The 21135-nt window shown below is 42.3% G+C and overlaps 1 protein-coding gene and 1 non-coding gene across 3 annotated transcripts in view; both read right to left on the bottom strand.

Moving 5' to 3' along the window:
* PACRG (parkin coregulated) overlaps positions 1–21135 on the bottom strand; it is a 579878-nt gene that overhangs the window by 80478 nt on the left and 478265 nt on the right. The gene's annotated exons all lie outside the window — the stretch shown is intronic.
* LOC129478202 (small nucleolar RNA U13) lies at positions 6873–6974 on the bottom strand. Its single transcript, XR_008656348.1, has one exon. It is a non-coding gene; the product is annotated as a small nucleolar RNA U13 (small nucleolar RNA).

Below are 21135 nucleotides of genomic sequence, written 5' to 3'. Positions count from 1 at the left end.
TCATTTGGTGAAATCTTAACAATGAAGGACAGTGCAACTTACAATTTCCCTCCTTCCATACAAACTTGCTCCTCATTCCATTTCCCCTTTCAGAATTTTGTTTTCAGAACAGAAATCCAGAAGTTATCTTTTACTCATCCTTTTTCCTCCCTCACAATTCTCTGTTATTAAGACCTGTCCTTTATATGTCTTCAATATTTTTCAAATATTTCCATTTTCTCCATCTCCTCTGCCCCTAACACACAGAAGTCACTGCCATTTCTCAAGTGGACAGCTGTATCCAGCCCCCTCCATGGCTTCTTGGACTGTCTTTATCCCTTCCCATCTTGATGTTAAAATGTTTCCTCTTATTTTCTTGAACTCGTAATATGTTTTCTCACACAATGAAATGCATGGCAGTTATTTCTTTGGGCTATCATGTAAAAGTCATTTAGCCACACAGGGTAATTTAGAAAATGGCATCTCTCAAGTTCAAGGCTGGTGTCATTTTTCTCTCTCTGTCTCCAAATTACCATCTAGGTCAACTGTAAAATGCCCCTTGCAGCCTCCGGCCTCCTGCATTCTACTCCATTCCTCTGTTTTTACTGGCAGGTGAACTTTTTGTTCATCAATCAGTTCAGCCATCTCTTCATCCATCCATTCACACACCTTCAGCTTTGTCCCTAAATAATTTAAATCTCCTAGCAGAGATGTAAAAAACATGAAAGTAGGTGAGAAAAATACAAAGGATAGTGAGCAGGTTATTCCCATTGTGAATTGAAGATGGATTGCAGCAAAGAATACTTCTTGGGGGACAAATTCCTGCTGAGTGTGTTCTGTGACATCACAATACAAGAGGAGACTTAACAGAAAATGTGTTTGAAGTTGCTGAGACCATCTCCTCCCCAGAGATGCCCTTTGCTACACTGGCAGGGCCACTCCAGCTGCAGTCCCAGAGGGATGTGGCCCTGGTGTGACGGGCAGTATTTCAGCTGGAGGAGCAGAGTTGGGAGAGGGCTGAGGGCTGATTTCACGGGTGGAGGCTCCTGGAGGAGAGGTGGAGGGGCTGGCTGTGCAGGGCCAGGGCCTCCGGCTGGGAGCGTGAGCTGGTGGGTAGGTGAGGTGTGCTCTTTACCTTGCTGTGCTCTGAGGCCACGCCCGGATTGTTCTTCGTCCTCTGGCACTTCAGAGAATCAATCACTTTTGTCTCTTCCTATTGCCTACTGTTTCTAAACAGGGCTCCTCTTCTCGCTGGTCCACAGGAAACTGTTGACCTTCCCTGGTGTGCCTTAGGGAAGCAGAACACCCTCAAAGTATAAGTGTGTTTTGCCATGAACAAGGCCGGGACCACAGAGCCACCTTCCTCTGCCCCTTCTCATCTCTGCTGCTTATTTCCACACCTTCCCACCTTTCCCTTCCTTACTGCTCTGCCTTCTTCCTTCTCCTGTTCCTTTGTTCCTCCTTTCCTCTTTTTCTTCCCTTTTCCTTCCCTTCTCCCTAAACAAAGTAAGAAGTGGACAAAGTGTGGGCTTTGGTCTGACACGCAGGCTGGAGCTAAGAGCTACTCTATTAGGAAGACTTGCAGGTCGGGGTCGGGCACGTTGCAGCAGCAGAGGAGCCTCTGGAGTAGCCAGGCCCCAGCGGGACATGGCACCTGGCGCAGGTGAGCTCTTCTCTGTTATAAAAGTGTGACGCTAATCTTCAGCTCTCCTGGGTTCTCTTCATCATAAATATTCTTGGAATGAACATCACTGCGTTGGCCTGTCCTGACACACTCACCTCAGCCACTCCCTTCTAGGCTGGACCTTTGTGTTCTGTAGAGAGCCACCTTGGGTGGTAGAGGCTGGCCTGAGAGTCCCAGCAAGTCAGTGCCCACTTCAAGTCATCCTCAGAAGTAGCTTATTTTATTTGTTCTAAATAATTATCTGTCTATTTCAACATATACTGCAGATGAAATGTCTGCCAATGCAGCATTACATAAATACCAACGTAGTGCCAGCTCCAGCTGAGTGAAGCCGGGACTTGTTTACATGCAGTAACCGCGTGCTCAGCATTCTTGGGTGAGGCTGTTTATCATGGCCAACCTGCAGCCAATGGTCTAAGAGGCTCTTGCACCTGTATGGTCCCACCTCAGAGAGGCAAATGGATCTCTGCTTGTTGAGAGTGATTCTGAAACTATGCAAGCTCGTGGATAAGGGGCTCTGACTGGCAGATGGAGTTTGTTAAGGGTAAAAGGAGTCACCTGGTGGGTGCTGGTCCTGGGGAAGGGATGCAGTCAGCCAGGATTGCTTGCCTTTTCAAGCCACCCTATGGGAAGTCACCTTTTGCTGAGGCATCCTGGCTCAGCGGATCTGGGCTCATAGTTGTCAAGACCTGCAAAGTTGCTGATCCATCTGTATGGAATTGTCTGCATTCGTGCAGGGTGTGACAACCCAGCATGTCAGTGTGGTCAGGGCATCCCGGGGCTCTCCTGCATGCAGTGCTGGTGCAGACTTCCAGCAAGCCCATCTGGGGACTGTCCACTGCTTTATAAAGGGTATGGGCAGAGAACTCTGGCCAGGATCGAGCAGGATGTGATTAACATGACATAGACTACTGTTTTCTTGTTCTAATAGCATGTTCAGTGGCATGGCAGTGAGTGGGTCACAGGACACAAGAAAAGACAGTGGATGAAGTTAAGAGAAATAGAAAAGCCGTAGGAAGCAATTTTGGAGGACGCCAGTGCTGCCGGCAGGAGAAAGCCCAGCCAGCAAGCCACGGCTCCCCCGTGGGCCTGCCTGCCTTGCCAGTCTCCCAAAGGTGGTGCCACTCCCAGCCGCAGCCCCATCCTATCTTGAGAGCCCCTGTTTGGGGTCTCCACTTTCTCTGCTGGCCCAGAGGAGCCGTTGCCTTTGCAGGGATCTTCTTAGTTGTGCCTGAAGATTGCGGCACCCTGGACCTCTCTTCTCTGCCATCTCAATACCATCTCAATACCAAAAGAAGCCCTGCAGGCTTCTTTCATGAGGCTGTAATTACTGGCAGGGACACCTTACCTACCTCCTCCTCTCTCTCCAAATACTGTCCTTTGAGGCCTAGTTGAAGGCCTCTCTCCTCCAGGAAGTCTTTTCTGAATGTTTGATGCTCTGATAACCTTCTGGGTTTTTCCCTCCCTAACTCTGCACCTACAGCAGTTCGGCATTATACACCGTCCCACATTCTTTACTTGTTTATTCAACCACGTTTTAGGGATTTTGAAGGTGAATTACTGTTGCTGTTTCCATCAGCAATAAACAGACATGCAGACACATAGTTGGACACACGTCAAGTAAGTCCTAAAGGCCGTGGAATGAGTCTAGTTACATATGTTTTTCCATTCTAGGTGGTATGAAATTTAATGTCTATTCAAAAGTCGAAACTATAAAACTCCACTGAGTATAAGCTTTCCAAATAAGTAGTTTATTTTCTCCCTGGAACTTAAAATAGGAGGAGGAAAGGGAAGTCTAATTCTGAGAAAGTAGAATCTCTTTTGGATGTTTTGTCCATTAAAATAGTGAATATTTTATTACGCTAAAAAATGCTATGTGTGTAGACTTATAGTAAGTACTCCATATACATTTTAGGCTGATAAATTGGAATAACTGGTATTCTAAGGGGCATAATTTCCTAACATAAGGACACAGTTACCTGTGCTACAATGAAGAGATTAAAAATTGGTTATTGAATGCTTTATTTTAAAGGAGTGCTGTGTAGTAAAGAAGATTCATATTTGCCAAGCTCTTTAAAAACTGTAATGCATGGTGCAAATATTACATATATAGACATACGTTCTCTTTACAAAGCGCTTTCACAAAGGACAATGTACTATGAAGATGGCCACTTGGAAGTAAATAGGACTTTGAGGAGTTTCTGATGCCACTGTAGAGAATGTCAGCAATGGCAGTATTAAATTTGCTGTTTTTTATTATTTATTTCAATGCCCAGAAGCAAACTGTTGAATAATTTCACCATCAGGTTAGAATTGAATTAGGTTCTAAATTATAGGAGCTCAGTGGGACTCTGTGGACCTGAACTTGACCTCTGCTGTCGCCTGGAGACAGTTCTGGGCATCTTGCTGACACAGCCGCTAAAGGAACTGTGGAGCCTGTTGGTCCTCATGAGAGGAAGTCAGTGCTTTCCTCATCCATCTTTTCTTCCTTCTTAGGAAAAATTCTTCTGTCCCAAATTTCTTCCCAGAGGAGGGTTCTCCTAGAACTATTCAAGGGTCTCTTCCAACAGCATTTGACAGGTGTGGAGTTACTACTTAAAAAAGTCACGAGACTAACTAACTGAAGGGGAACGATGGTGCTTGACTGCGAATGCCACATTTGTGCTCAGGTGCAGGTTATTCAAGCTGTGGCTGAACGTCTTTGGAACCATTACTGGGGCAAAGCCTGCAGACAACTCCTTGCCAAACCATAAAATGATGATTCTGGCAAGCAAAGATCAGATGCAATCTGAGTGCTCTGAGAAGCAGAAGAATCAGTGCTTTGAAAGGGATCACAAATACTGGATTTTTTGTTGTTCTGGTGGTGGTTTTGTCTTTTTTAGAGGCAGGAGACTCACTCTGTCACCCAGGCTGGAGTGCTGTGGCACGATCATTGCTCACTGCAGCCTCTAACTCCTGGGCTCAAAGTGATCCTCCTGCCTCAGCCCCCTGAGTACTATAGGTGCGCACCACCTCTCCCCTGGTTAATTTTCTGTAGAGACGGGGGTCTCACTATGTTGGCTAGGTTGGTCTTGAACTCCTGGACTCAAGTGATCCTCCTGCCTCAGCCTCCCAGAGCATTGGGATTACAGGTGTGAGCCACTATGCCTGGCCTGCAAATACTTTTAAATTGAGATATGAAATTTAGCCCTTTCTGGTTAAGTAAAATGTTTACTATTTTTATAAACAAAACATCAGAAGGAGATTCTACTTTCTCAGAATTAGACCTCCCTTCCGTCCTATTTTCAGTTCCAGGGAGAAAGTAAACTAGTCATTTGGAAAGATTATTTTCAGGAGTTTTATAGTTTTGGACTTTTGAATTAGACACTAAATTTCAAGCTGTCTGGAGTGGAAAAACACATATAACTAGACTCATTGTGTGACCTTTAAGACTTATGTGATGTGTCCAAATGTTGGTCACTGTGCTAGAGAATTACTCCAGTCTGCATTTATTCCAATTTCTAAAGGTTTCTTTTTATTTTCAGCTGAAATTTTTACTTTGGGAAATGTTACAAAAATAATCATGTTCGTTCACCATGGTTCCTTTACTTCTGCAGTATTGCCAAAAGTTTTAAAAAATTGACTGTACTTTTTCCATAAAAAGGAATTCTTTGGTATAAAGTTGGTTTACTAGTCATACCCTAATGGCAGTGCATCGGTGCACTATCTTAATCTATTTGTCATAAACTGACCGCCAGCATAATTTTGAATGAATTAATGAATTAATCCAGCACATGTTGAGCCTCTGCTGTGTGCCAGGTACTCATCTAGGTTTACTTATTCAATTTTTTTTTTTTTTTTGCCTGCTTAAAGATTTCCAAAGCTTATCTGCCTCCACTGATGTCCATTTCAATCATTTTCAGGCATAGATTAAGAATACCCTCTGGGCTCAGGGATTCTGACTACATCTTCTGATACCAGAAGTACTTCAACTTGCTCTCATTTGAAGAATCCATTGCCTGGAGAGCTGGTCAAATTCCTGGAAGGTCATGGGTTTTTGTCACACCGATTAGTGGTAGATTGAAAAAAAATAATTTTCTTGTTTTCTAATATGTATATATATCATAAACAGGAAACAAATATATGTGTCTTCTCTGTATATTTAAAAACAGTAACCTTCTGGTTACATTTCCAGACTCTGAACTCATGCTTGTTTTGATGTTCATTGTGGTTTTTCACCAACACTGCCTCTCTGTATGATCTTTAATCACAAGTTAATTTTTAAAAGCTTCATTAGTGTGCTGTTTTTCTAAGCTGAAATTAGTTTTTCCAACTTGGACATATCGGCTTAGCTGCATTTGCCTTATTTTCTTATTATCGTAATCTATGGCTGGTGGTGTCAATTTGATGAGAGGTTGTGCTAATAACACCCAAGTTGTGGGTTTCATTCTCGCCACGGGGAGGGCAATTTGTCTCGATGGCCAGGAATAGGCAGACCCATCTTGTCCAGTCTTGCAAACGTGTACGAGGGTCTGGGTGTAAGGGTGAATGTTTGGTGGACCTGGGTGTTAAAGCTTTGTAGTCCCCATCAGTATAAAGTTGTTTCTGCCACTGCTGACCTAGCTCAGTGCAAGTCCCGTAATGATGGGTAGGCTGCTGGCTCTGCTCCTTCATGAAGGACGGCACACCCATGGGAATGGCTTACAGTCTTCTCATTATCTTTCTGTTACATATATTGGTGCATCTTCAACTTCTAACTCATTAGAACAGCAGTGCTACAGTTTGAATATTTGATCACGCTCAAATGTTGTGTTGAAATGGAATCCCCAGTGTTGGAGGCAAGGCCTGGTGGGAGGTGTGCTTTGGTCATGGGGTGGATGCCTCACAGCTTGGTGCTGTCCCTGCCCTAGTGAGTGAGTACTGGTGAGGTCTGGTTGTTAAGTACATGGCACCTTACCCCCCACATCACTCTTGTTCCTGCTTTCATCATGTGATGTGTGTGCTCCTACTTTGCCCTCTATCATGAGTAGAAGCTTCCCGAGGCCTCCTGAGAAGCAGATGCCAGAACAATGCTTCCTGTACAGCCTGCAGAACTGTGACTCAATTAAATCTCTTAAAAATTATCCAGCCTCAGGTATTTCCTTATAGCAATGCAAGAATGGCCTAATATAAGCAGGAAGTCATGTTTTTACATGCCACAAAAATTCCCGTGGAATCTTATGTGGTTTACCATTATTTTTTTAACGTACCATCATCATTTATAAGGTTTGAGGGAGGCATATCTCACACAAGTGTGAAATCCTACTCATCACACTTACGAAATACAAAGGATCAGTTTACCATTATTTTAATCCCATTGGCTCTTTTCATTAAAATAGACCTCAGTGATGCAAACACTTTCAAACATTTTTGGAGTTTATCCTTTACTACATCGTGGGTCACTGTGGAGGCTGCTGCTGAGTACTGCCCCAACCCTCCTACAGAACAGGTTCTCCCCAGGCACTGGGATGTGAGCCACTGATGGCTGGGTCTCACCCTGGGAATTGCCCTCCACCTCAGACAGGAGCTACTTTGCTCAAGGTTACCTCTTCCTCCAGCAGCCTGCGTGGGCTGGCTAATGTGCAGGCACAAAGCCCCAGCCCCTTGGCCTCAAGTGGAGATTGTCTGGGATCTCCTCCAGGCAGTCGAACCTCTCCTGCCCAGCCCTGTTTCTTCCTCTTTCTTCCTGCCTCCAGCGTTATTAAGGCCTAACTGACAAATAAAAACTACACGCATTTACAGTGCGCAATGTGATGTTTCGACAGACGCATGCTATACCCTGTGGGATGATTACATCAAGCTTATTAGCATATCCATCACCTCACATGCTTCTCATGTTTTTGTGGTGAGAACATTTAAGACCTACTCCCTTAGCACTTTTCAAATATACATTATTATTAACCAGCGTCACCATACTGCAGTGGATCTCCAGAACTCATTCATCCTGTCTCATCAAAACTTTGTGCCTTTTGACTAACATCTCCCAATCCACTTTCCTTCCCCAGGCTCCTGCTAAACACCGTTCTACTCTCTGCTTCTGTGAATTTGACTTTAGATTCCACATATGAGTGAGATCACGCAGTTTTTGTCTTTATGTGACTGGTATATTTCACTTAGCATAATGTCCTCCAGGTTCATTCATGTCATCAAAAATCACAGGATTTCCTTCTTTTTATTTATTTATTATTTATTTTTTATTTTTATTTTTTGGTAGAGACAGGGTCTTGCTATGTTGCCCAGGCTGGTCTGAAACTCCTGCACTCAAGTGATCCTCCTGCCTCAGCCTCTCAAAGTGCTAGGATTACAGGCATGAGCCACTGTGCCCAGCCAATTTCCTTCTTTTTAAAGGCTGAATAGTATTCCATTGTGTATATGTACCACATTTTCTTTATCCATTCATCTATTGATGGACACTTAGGTTGATTCCATGTCTTGGCTACTGTGAATAATGCTGCAATGAAAATGAAAGTGCAGATATCTCTTCAACATACTGATTTAATTTCCTTTGCATCTATATACCCAGAAGTGGGGTTGCTGGATTATACAGTATCTCTATTTTTAACATTTTGAGGAACCTCCATACTGTTTTCCATAATGGCTATACTAATTTACACTCCCACTAACAGTGTGTAAGGGTTCCCTTTTTCCACATCCTTACAAACACTTGCTGTATTAGTTCATTCTCACACTGCTGTAAAGATACTACCTGAAACTGGGTAATGTATAAAGTACTCACAGTTCTGCATGGCTGGGGAGGCCTCAGGAAACTTACAGTCACGGCAGAAGTGGAAGAGATATACCTTACATGGCGGCAGGTGACAGAGAGTGAGTGAGGAGCTAAGGGGGAAGAGCCCCTTATAAAGCCATCAGATCTCATGAGAACTCACTCACTATCATGAGAACTGCATGAGGGTAATCACCCCTGTGATCCAGTCACCTCCCACCAGGTCTCTCCCTAGACATGTGGGGATTATGGAGATTGAAATTCAAGATGAGATTTGGGTGGGGACACAGCCAAACCGTATGACTTGCTATCTTTTGTCATTTTGATAATAGCCATTCCAATAGGTGTGAAGAGATATCTCATCGTGGTTTTAATTTGCATCTCCTTGATGATTACTGATGCTGACCATTTTTTCATGTACCTGTTTCCCATCTGTATGTCTTCTTTTGAGAAATGTCTATTCAGATCCTTTGCCCATTTTTAAATTGGGTTATTTGTTTTCTTCCTATTGAATTGTTTGAGTTCCTTATATATTTTGTATATTAACTCATAGGATTTTTGGTTTGCGAATATTTTCTTCCATTCCATAGGTTATCTCTTCACTCTATTGATTATTTCCTTTGCTGTACAGAAGCTTTTTAGTTTGATATAATCCCATTTATCTAGTTTTGCTTTTGTTGCCTGTGCCTTTTGGGTTATATAAAAAACAACAACAACAAAACTACCTAGACCAATGTCATGTAGTTTTCTCCCATGTTTTCTTCTAGTAGTTTTACAGTTCCAACTCTTATATTTAAATCTTTAATCCATTTTGAGTTGACTTTTGTATGTTGTGAGATAAGGCACAGTTTCATTTTTCTGCATGTGGATATCCAGTTTTCTCAATACCATTTATTGAAGAGACTGTCCATTCCCTGTGCTATGTTCTTGGCAGCTTTGTTGCAGATCAGCTGACTATAAATGTGTGGATTTATTTTTGGCCTCTCTATTCTGTTCTATTTGGTCTACATGTCTGTTTTTACGCCAGTACCATGCTGTTTTGATTATTATATCTTTGTAGTATATTTTGAAATCAGGCAGTGTGGTGCCTCCAGCTTTGGTCTTTTTTATTTTTATTTTTTGAAATGGAGTCTCACTCTGTTGCTCAGGCTAGAGTGCAGTGGCATGATCTCAGCTCACCACAAGCTCCATATCCCAGGTTCAAGTGATTCTCCTGCCTTAGCCTCCTGAGTAGCTGGGATTACAGGTGCCTGTCACTGTGCCTGGCTAATTTTTGTATTTTTAGTAGAGATGGGGTTTTGCCATGTTGGCCAGGCTGGTCTTGAACTCCTGACCTCAGGTGATCCACCCGCCTTGGCCTCCTAAAGTGCTAGGATTACAGGCGTGAGCCACCACGCCTGGTCCCAGCTTTGTTCTTTTTGCTCAACATGGCTTTGGCTATTCAGGGTCTTTGTGGTTCCATATACGTTTTAGGATAGTTTTCCTATTCTGTGAAAAATGCCATTGGAATTTTGATAAGGATAGCATTCTCAGTCTCTTATAGGTGTTATTTCTGTGCAAGAATCTCCATCTCAGAGCTTACTTCCAGGGAACCTGACTAACAGAATCACCGTTTCTGTTTTATTTTTCATCCACTGTTTAGAAAAGCAATTCAATTAGCAAGGCACGTCTTCATAATACATGTCTTTCTGCCTGTTTGTGGACCAGCTCCCTCTCCCTAAGCATGCTTCTCCTGGTCCTCAGCCAGTTGAAAGCCCACCACACGCTAAAGCCAGCAAAAAGCAGTCTCCCTCAAGCCTTTTCTGACCACTTGCTCTTTCCTGTTCCCTCTTCCAAAATTAAGTCCTCCTGTAGCCCTTGATTTAGGCTTCTTCTTTTACAGCATTTACTTTTTCCTGTGCATTATAGTTGAGTCGTCTAACTCTCTCACTGGAATGCAAGCTTCTACCACTTCCATCCTTCTTCTGCTTTCCCATTGTGTGTGGAGCTCAGTGGGAACTCAGAAAATGTTTTCTCAATGGGACACACACATTTTTATTCTCAGTATTTTAGTTTATCCTTAATATTATTTATTTTTTATTTTTCATTTTTGAGACGGAGTTTCACTCTTGTTGCCCAGGATGGAGTGCAACGGCACAATCTTGGCTTACTGCAACCTCTGCCTCCGACGTTCAAGCAATTCTCCTGCCTCAGCCCCCCAAGTAGCTGGGATTACAGGTGCCTGCCACCATGCTCGGCTAATTTTTGTATTTTTAGTAGAGACAGGGTTTCACCACGTTGGCTAAGCTGGTCCCGAACTCCTGACCTCAGGTAATTCACCCGCCTTGGCCCCCCAAAATACTGGTATTACAAGCACGAGCCACCGCGCCCAGTCAATGTTCTTTTATTTCACTTCTTTTTCCCCAGGTGTGTTATACACATACCATATCTACTACATTTTTTAGTAGAAGTTAATTGGTAATTATTTAAGGTAAAATCAATCTGTACACTAAGTTAAATAATCACAGTATTACAGTCTCATTTACTTTTTCTTTTTGAGCTCCATAATCATTAACTTTCTCTATGGCATTCTGATATTACTACGACTCTACATGATTTTTCAAAAGTAACATTTGAAATGTTGTAGTCAATTCTCTTAATTACTTGGGATGGAGGCAGTTTGGACTCAGTAATTTATATGTTAATACTTATAACTGTTTCTTTATTTATCTGATGTCAATATCGGGTTCTGCAGAATCTACATTATTTCTTAGCGGTTCAAATCTCTTAATTGTTCTTTCTTGGGCAGATTGGGCAAATGTTTCAGCTCTTTTAGGATGGCCATTAATTCCACCCCATCCTTGTTATTTGTGAACTTGTTTAAAAGTGTTTTCCGTGCAATGCTTTTGTTCACACATTTTTTTTTAAGTGAGACAAGGTCTCATCACTCTGTCGCCCAGGCTGCAGTGCAGTGGAGCTATCTCAGCTCACCGCAACCTCCGCCTTCCGGGTTCAAGCGATTCTCCTGCCTCAGGCTCCCAAGTAGCTGGGACTACAGGCATCTGCCACCATACCCAGCTAATTTTTGTATTTTTAGTAGAGATGGGGTTTCACCATGTTGGCCAGGCTGGTTTTGAACGCCTGAGCTCGGCTGATCCACCCGCCTCGGCCTCAGACATCCTTCTTTGGATGCACGCTCCCATCTCACGCACTCTAACAGCGTCGTCAGGAACACGGTTGGTTGTGATGGACCATGGGGGACCTTCATTTCCACAAGCTGTCCCTGAGAATTCCAACCTGCTTCTTGTAAATATAGTTACATGCTCAAGTATTTTTTTATAGTGAGTTAATTTTTTTGACTTTTCAATTATCACTGTAATCTATAATAAAAGTTTAAAAAATACTTTAGAGTTTTTTGTCATTTGGTCAGCTCACTTGAACAACTTGATTTATTTAGGAAAAATGTTCCATCAGCTTCTGAATTCAGTGTCTCCTGCACTGCACCTGAATATCACCAGGTGATCAGCGTGCAGCCTATCTGTATTCTCATACCTTCTAGCAGATTTTACAGATCCCAGAGCTGCAGATTAGAAAATATTCTTCTAGCCCTTAACAGTCTGGCTGTGCAAGGTCCCACGACCCGGTATCCTCAGCTCTTCTCTGTGCCTGGCGGGGAAGACCTTTAATAGGCAAAGCCCTTGGTGTCAACAGTGAGCGAATGACATTGAGCTTTGGGTCCTCAGCAAGCCCACTGAACTGGAATGCCTTGGTCAGTTCAGTACAGTTCAGCATACTTGCAGGGACACAACACATCTTTGGCATTCTTTGGAATATTATTCATTTATTTACGTTTTCTTGCTTGTTTATTTAAAGTTGTTATTTTCAAATAGTTCCCTTGGCTGCAAATACCCTCCTTTCTGATAATCAGGCGGAAGCCTAGGATTCCAGCTGCAACATAAGATTTGCTTTGCAGCCATCAAAGTACCTCCCTGAGAGTCAGTGGTTCAGCTGCACATGGTGAAATTAATCAAAGAGTAATGTCTATTTCACGGAGTCACAGTGAGGTATAGGCAAGGCACAAAGGCACGTGTACAAAGTTTGCAGGGAGCTTGGCTCCTTCTTCTCACTGCCTTTGCCTGCATGGACGAGAAGTGGCGTCAACCTTCCCGCAACACCCAGATTCAGACTCTAAGGACCCAGTGGCTTCCTGAAGATTCCTATCTCTGGACTCTGTTTTATTTGGGAATACAGGAGCAAATAACTAGGTAAACTGCAATGCTGAGCCAGATGTGGGGAAATAGAGTATTTATTTTATCATGTATCATTTACTTCCAAGATAGTGAAATGCTTTCTAGATGACCGAGACAGACCACTACAGTATTTTCTTATGTATTTTGTCTTCAAAATGCTTGATTTCCATCACGATTTTTAAAATAGTAATCTGCAAACACTAAAGCTTGTTTTACTCTTGAACTATATGATTTATTTTCACTGTGTCTTGCCTCTCATGTGAAATTGCTGGAACAAGACAGCAAAGTGAGGCAGAGCCCAAGTTGCATAACATCTGTAAGCTTAGGTCTTCCTTTCTCAAATGACAGGGACAATAATGAATCTTACTTCATAGGGATGTTGTGAGGATTTAACAAAGAAATCCAGGTAAGCCCTTAGGATGGTTCTTGGTAATTGGTAAATATGCAATACAGTTTGGCCATTATTAATGATTATTAGACATTCCATATACTTTTGGCAACATTTATGTGCAATCATGAATATTTAACTTCTCCACACACTCTCTTAAAAAAACGTAATTAAAGGAAAGATATGCAAATATTTATCTCCAAATCACACACATCTGGAAGTTTCAAAAAGTGGTCTTTGACTTTAAGTACTGGACTGCAATTTTCTTACCTAATTTAATTTATCATATATTATGGAAACTCTATGGCACTCTGTGAGTTTTCCCAAGTGCTGTCTTTTCTGTGTGATCTCCTCCACCTTAGAGCCTGGCTGTCACTCCTGCCTCGTACCCTTGTTCTCAGGTCTACTATGGAGAGAGAGAGGGAGTGTGCAAATCTACATCTCAGCCCCACTTGCCCCCACTTAGCAGTCAGTCCTTCTGTCCCTTGTCTCAGAATGCCCTGCCACCAGGCCTGAGTACTGGGACCACACCCCTGGATAAATGAGACAATGTATGGAAAAACTCACAGACGAGGCTTTGTGAGCACGAGCATAATTACTAAAAAGATGCAGCACACCCTTTCCTTCCTGTACTCCCCCACCCCCGCCCTCTGTCCTAACTCTGTCGCAGAAGACACAGAAGTCACTCTGCATGTATTGGGAGCTCCTTTTATGTGCAGCTCTGTTCTGGATTCTGGGCAGGTGGTGGTGAAAAGACGGCGTCCTTGCTTGGCCTGGGGCTCACATGCTAGGGAGAAAGAGAGCTGATGCATTGATATTAAATAGTAGATGATGACTTGGTTTCAAATAGCAGTGTGTTTTGTGAAGCAAAATAAAGCAAGGTAAGATGTGGGAGGAGGGCATGCAGCCTTTCCATAGGGCAGCCAGGGAAGGGCTCTTTGGGGAAGCATGTTTGGACAGAGACCTCAACGATGGTGAGCATCCCATGGAGACCGGGGCCAGGATGCTCCGCGCTGAGCGAGCGGAAACTGTGAAGGCTGCAAATAGGAAATGTCCTCAGTGTTTCCGAGGCTTAGGGAAAGGCTGGTAGGAGGGAGGGAGGCAGCAGGAGGAGGCAGGTGGGAAAGGCAGGCTGAGCTGCAGGAGGAGGCAGGTGGGAAAGGCAGGCTGAGCTACAGGCCACAGTGGGGAGGAGGATTTTACTCTCAGCTCAATGAGAAACCATTGCGAGGTATTTAAGCAAGAGAATGGCATGATGGGATTAATGTATTGAAAAGATAACTCTTTTGCATAGAAAGCAGATTTTCAGGCTTTAAGAATAGACGCAAGGAGAAGAACTAGAAGACAAATGCAGAAGTTCAACCCAGAGACAGTGAAGGCTTGGGAAGACACTGTCTTCTGGATACTGTGAGACATGCTCAGCTTTAAGGTGGGTTTTGAGGGGAGAGCCAATGAGCTTTGCTGCTGGATGGGCTGTGTCTTATAAGGATTAGAGAAGAATAAAGATTGACTTTTAGGGCTTTGGTCTGTATAACTGGTGGTATTGGCTGAGATGAAAATGGCCAAGAAAGAGTGGACTTTGGAGGAAAATGAAGAGCTGTGTCAGAGCAGTGGGCAGGTGAGCAAAGCTTCATTTCATCTGTATTTAGGGTTGCTCTCATTGCTCACTTTACTGCCTGAGCTCTGCCTCCTGTCAGATCAGCAGCAGCATTAGATTCTCACAGGAGTGCAAACTGTGTTGTGAACTGTGCATCTCAGGGATCCAGGTTGTGTGCACCTTATGAGAATCTAATGCCTGATGATCTGCCACTGTCTCTCATCACCCCATCACAGATGAGACGATCTAGTTGCAAGAAGACAAGCTTAGGGCCCCCACTGATTTTACATTATGGTGAGGTGTATAATTATTTCATTATATATTACAATGTAACGATTATAGAAATAAAGTGCACGATCAATGTAATGCACTTGAACTGTGAAACCTTCCCCCACACTGGTCAATGGAAAAATTGTTTTCCGTGAAACTGGTCCCTGACGCCAAAAAGGCTGGGGACCCTGCCCTAGGGAATTCATATTTGCACTCTTAGGGGTGTTTTATTCTTCATTCTTTGTGAATAAATTAGCTTCCTCTTTTCCAAAAGAAAACAGAAACTATCACATGAAGACTAGCACATCTTCCCACTGAAAACTTCTATCAACTTACCTCTCTCTGTCCTCATATCTCACTTTCCCTCCTCGTATGATGGATACAGCAATCTCTGTGCAGTTATCTAACACAGATAGATACTGAATTCTGGCTGTACTGAATTCCATCCTCTCTTACCGACCCAAGAAGTTAATTTCTATAATTATTCCACTTTCTACTGCAATTTTCATGCTAGAAATAAATTCCTTTTTGCCCCCACATCCCCTTATGGGTATTGCCTCTTCTCTGCTTCTCTCTTCAACAGAACTCCTTCCAAGGGCTATCAGTGCTTTCCATGTCCACGTCCTCAACGCTGACCCTGTTCCCTCTGCAACCCACTCCAGTTATCTTCTGTCTCCTTCTCTTCATTGAAATGCCTCATGTCAGGGCCCCCAGCAGCCTCGGTGTTGCCAAACCCAAGGTCCTGTTCTTTGTCCTCCTCTTACTCAAACTCCCAGCAACACTCACCCCAACCATCTGCTCTGATAACAGCCTTGTCCACCTGCTCCTCCAGCTCCTCCCAGCTCACAGGTCACTCCCCCATCTCCTGGGCTGGCTCCTCCTCTTCCCTCTGCCGCAGGGGCAGGGCTCGGGCCACTCTCTTCTCCAGCTGCACTCTCTCAACATGTATATAGTCCAGTGGCTCTCAACAGGGGACAGCTTTGCCCTGCAGGGGTCACTTGACAATGTCTGAAGACACTTTTGTCACAAGGGGGGGAGATGCTGCAGGCATTCATGTTTGGAGGCGTCAGATGCGACCAAACATCCTCCAATGCACAGGACAGCCCCCGCTGCGCTTACTCTGCATGGAAGGTCCACAGTGCCTGTTCTGTCCAGCAACCCTGTTCCAGTCCATGGTTTTAAGCCATTTTATTCACAGATGACAGAGTCACAGGTTGATATGCCCAGCTCTAACCACTCCTCTAATTTGTATGTCCAACCGCTGCCTCACTATTCCTATTTGAATGTCTAAATAGGTGATTTAGAATTAACCTCTGCTCACCTCCTGCTGTGCAGCTGGTTCCTAGCAGACCACGGACCACTGCCAGTCCATGGCCCGGGGGCTGGAGACCCCTACCCCGGGGACCCCTACCCTAGGGGTATGTAGAAAGACTGTTGCCTATTTGAGAATCATGATCAAAGGTTTCAAGGGAGCAGATGCCCCTCCTCCTCTCCTGAGCACACTGCATGGACATGGGCTTTGTATCTGTGACTGGGCTTCCCCTGGAACCCGGGCCTTCCTGTCTGGGGACTGGTGTACGCCTAGACCTGCCTATCCCCTGCTCTGTTGGGGCTGGGCCCCTGTTGGGGGTGAGTTTCCTGAGTCTGAGCTGTCCTTTGGTGCTTGCCAGGAGCTTGTTTTGGCCTTTGGGCATCATACCTACAACAATCAGGCTGCACCCCAGCTTCTGCAGGGAGCGGTACATTCCCAGGCCTCATTTAGTCAGGCTAAGCCTCTATCACCAAGCCTGATTCTGCCCATCCCAGAGTCTTTCACACTTGCGCCCAGACCCCAGTCCTATCAGGACTCAACGGAAGTTTTGAATGAAAATTGGGGAGATTCACTTGCAAAGGCGTGCTGGTGGAATGCTTGTGTGTATTTCAAAGTTCCTCATGGAGAATGTAATTCTGTAGATACAGCAAGTATAAATGATCATTGCTTTTATATGGATTATTGGAGGATTTAATTAGACAATGCAAGTTGAAAGCAAGCACATTGAATATTGTAAAGTTGCAGTGCTAGTTAATGACAGCAGAACCTTAAATAATAGGTGGTTTTGTTCTTGGAAGAGGGTTTCCTAAATATAAATAATTAAAATAAATTGGACAGCAAATTGGGGGAAAATATAGCAATGTTGCCAAATACAACAGCATTTCACACTATAATAAAGTTGTATCTCTGTGTTGTGTGTGCATGTGCATATGTATGCACACGCGTGTGTGTACGGGGGGCTGGGTGCACTGAAAGGTAGATGGATGGTGTTTATTGAGGGCTGGGTGAAGTAGTCAGACTCAACTTGATTTTTCTAAGCCATTAAGCTCTCATTTGCATTTTCGATATTCTATTTATCAGCTATCCTTCCTTTACATTAACTATAGTTTTCAAGCATTTGTAAATATTTCCCTAAAAATCCTGCCTTCAGTTTGTGTTCCTCTTCGTTTTTCTTCCCCTTTTCTCTTGAGAGCAGCCTGTGAATTGATGGTTTCATTACTGTCTTCTGCCCATCCTCTACCAGGTTTTTGTCGAAGTTTCTCCACTTTGGTTTCCTTGGTGACGTGCAAGCCCCTCAGTTTCCAGCCCTTGCCCTTGGTGCTGGCTCCACTGGGGACAGACACTGCTTTATGGCCCTCCTTTCACACCTCCATATCACCCTGGTGTCCCAGATCCCTCAAAGTGCATGGCAAGGCAGCTGTCCCCAGATGTTCTTTACAACGGCCAGCTCTCTATTAGACAACACAGGAAAAACTTTCTTTCTCACGTGGAACTCCTCTGGACAGAGAAAAGAGGGAAAAGTCTACATTTCATGTGTTCAATTGAAAAATGATCTCTACAATTACTTAAGACTCATGGATCCTTCTCTTCCCAGCCGGGCTTCTGATAAGCACACCCTACACTTACTGCCGCAGTTCCTGACCTTCAGTGTCCTTTACAGCCACCCAAAAGCAGGCTTTGTCTCAAACACTTCCTGGAAATCGCTTTTGCTGAGGCCACTGTTGATCTCCTAAACAACAAATCCAATGGGTATGCTTCAGTATTTGTCTATTGTCCTTTCTGAAGCATTGGGAAATTTTGATCTCTTATTCTTGACTTTTCTGTCTCTCCTGTCATTCTCAAGCCTTTTCCTCTTCCTACCCAGTTAAATGTTGGGGTTTCCAGGGTTCCACCAGGGGCCATTACTCGTCATTGCTTTATGTTGTCCTTGGGTGATCTCATTAACCAGCACAGTCATGCATGTGGCTACCTTTCCAGCCCAGATTGCTCATAAATAGCTCTAAGACACATATTCTATTTGTTTATTGGCTGTTTCTACCTTGATGTCCCATAAGCATCTTAAATGCAACATAACTAAAAATAAAATTATCATATTTCCCTAAAACATCCTCTTTCTAAATTTGGCATTAGATTAATGATATCAGGATCAACCTAGTCAAGGAGAATGGAATCTACTAAATTGACTCCAGAAGTCAGAAAACAGAACAATATAACAATGCATGCTATTAAAGCTATTACTAAATTAACATAAAAATATGCCATACCAAGATGGCATTAGAATTAAATTAATTCAACTTTCCATGGAATGATATTTCTCTATTTAAGCTTATTTAAACTATTATAGAAAGAATCCTCCAAAATTCTTTTAAATAATGACAGCATACCACTGACACTGCAAGTTGATAGAATAGTTCTAAAATAGATGATTATCTTGAATATTACAAAAATCTTTACATAATTACCAAAGAAATTTAGCAGTACATTGCACAAAAAAATGCCATGACTAAGTGGTGTTTATTTCCTGAATACACGGGTAGATAAAAAAATTATAAATGGGTCAAATTAATATATAGTAGTAATATGTTAGAGGAGGTAAATTATATAACTTACATAGAAGGTAGGAGAAGAGGCATGTTAACAAATGTCAACATCATTTCTGATGCTAAAAATCAGTGGTAAGGCAAGAAAAGACAGATTTTTTTTTTAAGCCAGCATGAGGCTTAATGATAAAATGCTAAAACATACCTATTAAAGTGTGGAACAAGACGAGGATCTTAACCATTGCTACAACTATTTAAAACTGCCATTGAAATGGCAGCCAATGGTGTTAAAAGAGAAATAATAGAAAGTTTGAATACTGGAAAGAAGAATTACAACAACTTGAAAATTAAAGAGAATTACCCCAAACATTACAAAATATACCTACATAGCTGCACTACATGTACATAATTATCAGTGAGAAAATATAGTAAAAGACATTGAAATAAGTACACCATTTACAACAGCAAACAAAACAAAAATAAAAAAACAAAAGATTAAATATCTATGAATGGATTTAAAAGATGTATAAATTTATATAAAGAAAACTTTAAAACTCTACTGAGAGACTTAAAAGAAGGCTTAATGATGTCATACTTTAAAAGTATAACAATTGTACCCGAAGTGTTCTGTAAATTCAATGTGACCTTTTCTGGAAAACCAGAAAATCTAGATTTCTTATGAGAAGAAAAAATAAACTTGTGAGAATATCTTGGAAAACTGTGGAAAGAATGGGTAGAAACTCCCCAGTAAGATAATAAAACTCTGCTGTCCAATATGGGAGCCACTAGCCACATGTGGCTATTTGAAATTTAAGTTTAAATTAATTAGAAATTTATAAAATAAAAAATTCAGGTCCTTAGTCACACTGGCCACATCTCCAGGCTCAATGTGATGGTGGCTATTATACTGGACAGAGTAAACAGAATATTTTCATCATTGTAGAAGGTTCTATTGGACAATACTCTACCGAAGCATGTTATTAATGAAAAGAGTTTCATTGGCCCTGGAGAAGAAATAGTTAAGAACAGAATCGAGTCCAAAATCACATCAAAATAAAGTAGAATTTAGATTGTGATATAGGTTGTCTTTCAAAGGTGGGAAAAAGAGAGGCTACTTTTTATATGCTGTTGGGGCAATTGACTAATCATTTTTAAAAATGTACAGCTAGATCTTTATCTCATTATTTAAACCAATGTAAATTTCAGATAGAGCAAATAATTAAAATGTAAAAACAGAATTAAGCAAAATCCCTTACTGTCCTTGAGGAAAAGATCAATGGATTTATTTGTAAACTTTAAGTGGGGGTATTTGTAATACCTATAACTGACAAAGGGCTAATTTCCTTAATTTACAAATAACTAATACCAATCAATGAGAAAAAAATAACCAAAACAATAGAAAAATGGGTAAAGGATGTACATAGAGGCTTCATAAAAAAAGTATAAATGGTCAATAATCACATGAAAAGACACTAAACCTCATTTACCACCAAAAGAACCTAAATAGTTCAGTGTATATTCCCTACAAACAAGGACATTCTCCTACATAATCGTAACACAAGCACTGAAATGCAACAAACACCGGTATATTACTACCATTTTATCCCCAACTCATTCAAATATCGCCAGTTGTCCCAATAACATCCTTGATAGCAAAAGGATCAATCCAGAATCACATGTTGCATTATTTGTGATGTTTCTTTATTCTCCTATCTAAAACAGTTCTTCAGTTTTGTTTTGTTTTTTTCCTTGACTTTCATGCCCTGGACATTTTAAAAGCTTACAGGGCAGTTTTGTTTTTTAAAAATTGAACATCCCTCAAATCTTTATCTATAATGAAAACCATGAGTTTACGCCAGTATCTCAACTCTAATCCAATACCCCAGAGTACTTTCAAATTATCTATCTTTTCATATTTGTAACTCTCTTGGCTCCCATTATCCTTTTTGTATTTATTCATTTGATCTACCCCTGTATGTAACCAATATCCCACTGCTCTGTACTCCTTGTTCATCCCAATGCAGATGTCTTTCTGGTCACTCTGGTATTCTGATCCCACTTGCAGGGCCATTGCCAGTGCTTCCCAACCATGTAGATGTCTTCCTCACTCTTCTTAGGCCCTGACACCCCTCTCTGGACCACAATGGCTCCCTCTGTCACTGCAGGTGGATGCTGACTGTGCTCAGCTCCACTTGGTGGCTTTGGACTGAATTATTGAGGAAGAGGAAGAGAATGAGCACTGCAGTATACTACCCTCCCCCATACCCTCATGACCTGTTTGCTTATTTTCCTAGTTACAAACCAGACTTGGCAGGAGTGCAAAACCAAGAGGCTCAACCATTTCGACTGCTTACATTGGTAACTCTTATAGGTGGAGGAACTAGAAAGTCATCT

The sequence above is a fragment of the Symphalangus syndactylus genome, chromosome 2, assembly GCF_028878055.3.
Source record: "Symphalangus syndactylus isolate Jambi chromosome 2, NHGRI_mSymSyn1-v2.1_pri, whole genome shotgun sequence".
In the NCBI taxonomy this organism is placed as follows: Eukaryota; Metazoa; Chordata; class Mammalia; order Primates; family Hylobatidae; genus Symphalangus; species Symphalangus syndactylus.
Note: the sequence above shows the minus strand (reverse complement) of the source record. Positions and strands in the feature narration are given on the sequence as shown.